The sequence below is a fragment of the Convolutriloba macropyga genome, chromosome 15 (genome assembly GCF_964194025.1).
Source record: "Convolutriloba macropyga chromosome 15, txConMacr16.3, whole genome shotgun sequence".
Classification (NCBI taxonomy): Eukaryota; Metazoa; Xenacoelomorpha; order Acoela; family Convolutidae; genus Convolutriloba; species Convolutriloba macropyga.
In genome coordinates, this window is record NC_134482.1 from 6,895,626 (window position 1) to 6,898,426 (window position 2,801).

Below are 2,801 nucleotides of genomic sequence, written 5' to 3' on the forward strand. Positions count from 1 at the left end.
CTTTTCCATCATTTAAAAACCATTCGAGACTGATTTTTTTTGTTTTTCTCTGGGTAAGTTTGCCACTTGTTAAACAAAATTTCCACGATGATCGTTTCCTCTGATTTCAAATCCCTAACTCTACTAAAAAAACAGTTTTGATAAGTCTTCGTGCCAGAATGTTCTTTTGAATAATTTTTTTTTGTGTAGAGTTTAAAAAAACTGTCTAGTCTGTTTTTCAAACTTTTAAAGAATTTTTTCACCGTGTTTAAACAACAATTTACCCAGTTATTCTTTTGAGAAGTTCTCGAGATCTCGATTTTTTGTGGAAACCTTCACGCCCTCTTCATCAGCTTTCAATCAGCGACACTACTTGTTCACATACCGCCTAATCAATCTTCAGTTACTACGGATTAACAACTCAAATCAACCCAAGTGATTGAACAAATAACGTGATCTCAAGAAGAGTCGCCTTTTGCAAATCCTTTTCAGATAACACTTATATGCTGTTAGGCTACAAAGCAGAAATCTGATCACATCTCAACACGTCTCAAAGATTGAGTAATTGTGTTGATTTGATTTCAAAAGAGTGAAGAGAATTGCTGCACTTCAAGGTTAAGTGAGATGAACTTTGAACCTTCGTTAAAACTTGACGAGGTTTTAGTAAAGCTTTTAGTAAACTGAGCTTTCTCTCTCAAAAATCTTAAATGAATTAGAATTGCATTGGTCAAAATGATCTTGGATCATAGACGCTCCAGCTTCATTGTCTTGTCATTTTTTCGGCGGCGAAATACGGACACCCCACAAAAAAATAAAACGATTGAATTTAATATCGATTACTTCCAATTTCCTAACTGTTGAACCCAGTAGATAACATAACATCATTGACAAAGCGGGTAATATTAAATATCGAAGACTTGGAAATTTGATGTATTGATGGATAAATCAATCAAATTTTCCAATTAGAGCCAAAATCATTTTTCGTTCAGTTTCGGATTTAGCAATCACCAACAATGTTGTACGCTGTAATCTTTATCACATAAGGTCTTAAAGACGTCCAATTTAAAGGAAATTATCTTTGGGAATCTTCTACATCAGATTTAGCGTAAAAAATTTCTCTACCAAGGCTGGGGTTCGTTACTCAGGATGAGGTTCTGAAGACCCCACAGGTATTGACCAGACCAAATCAATGGTCTGAAAAAAATTCATTCGCGCTTTCTTTCTGGCAAATGGCAACTTTTGCGCTCGGTTCGGTCTCGCTATCCGCATTTTCGTCTGTTCGGTCTGGCCAGTACCCATATCCAAAACCCAGAGGTCCAGCCAAACGAAGAGTCCGTCCCCTGCAAAACGTGTAAATGTGTTCTGTATTGATTGTTTTTCAAGGTAACATTCGATCATAGGCAAACAACGCATACATGTAGATGATAAGACTACCTCATCAAATAACTTTCTGGATTTAGCAATGGTCTATAAATTAGCAGTTTTTTACTGAGCTTTTTGAAAATTTTATTAATTTTAGTTCGAAAAAATGAAACAAATAAATTTTTATAAAGCAATTTTATTGGATGCTTCTGCATTTTCAAGTACGGCTGGCCGATGGTCTGATCTAGGATGTCTTCGTTCTGCTCATTAGTCTAGGTTTACCATGGCCTAAGTTCTGATTGGTCTAGCTAAAGGTATGTGACAAAATCTGATCAGTCTGGCCAATATTTTGGCGCAACGTCTAGCCAAAAAAAGAACTCAGTTTTGTAAGCGCTGGCAGAAGATCTGTGCAAAGTCAATTGAGTCTAGCCAATTGTAGCCAAAAATTGTTCGGTCTGCACAATATCTATATTCTACTTTTGGGTAGGATCTGTCCGGAACCCAAGCCGGTTTGGCCAATAATTGTCTTGGACTGCGGACCCCATCGTTATTGTTCCGACCCCTCTTGAGGGGGAAGGAACTATATACTCAAACGGGTTTTTTTTGTTCAGTCAATTTTTGCCGATTGATATATTCATCGTAGAGAGTTGAGACTGGTATCATTAGAAAGCTTGTCCAGCGTAGAATATGAAATTAAAGAGATTTTTTTTTAATTTTCTTTTTTTACAGGGAGTTATCGAGGTTTAAATTTTGAGAAAGTGTTGTGAATTCTGGCGAGATTTTATTCACTTTTTCCGGAATTTTTGAATAAAACTTCGACAATTTCGCTAAAATTTGTTAATTTTTTGACAGTGTTGTTGTTTTTTATTTGTAAATACAAAAAAAATTCAAAAGCATATTGTAGGCTTTTTTTATTATTTTTTTGGTCAAAAATTCTGGCTAAATACTTCAAAATTAGGACTTTTTCTTCAAAAACAGCACGAACTAAGTTTCTTTAGGTCATTTTGATTAAATTTAAAGGAAGTACAAACCCAAACACCACTAACAAAATTTTTGAAGACTAAAAAGGGGGCTATTTTACATCAAATTCCGTTGAGAGTACTCTGTAATTTTTTGCTAAATTTAGTCGTTGACTATCAAAAACGCAGTATCTATTTTTGATTTTTTTAACTAACAAAAATCAATATCAATAACATTCGAATAATTAAGTGTTCTTAAAGAACAAACAGCATTAGCAGGGCTAGTTGTGGACCAATCTTCGACTGGTATAATCCAAAAATAATTCGGATTATAAACAGTCGGTCTTTTTTATACTAAAAAATTCGATCTCTTCTACAATAAATAAATAACAGAACATTTCGAAAAAATGCTTACTAGTGATTGTTCCAATTGGGTTCCTAATTAGCTCCACGCTTTTGTATCTAGTTGATCACTTGAAATCTTATGGTCGCTTTGACTTT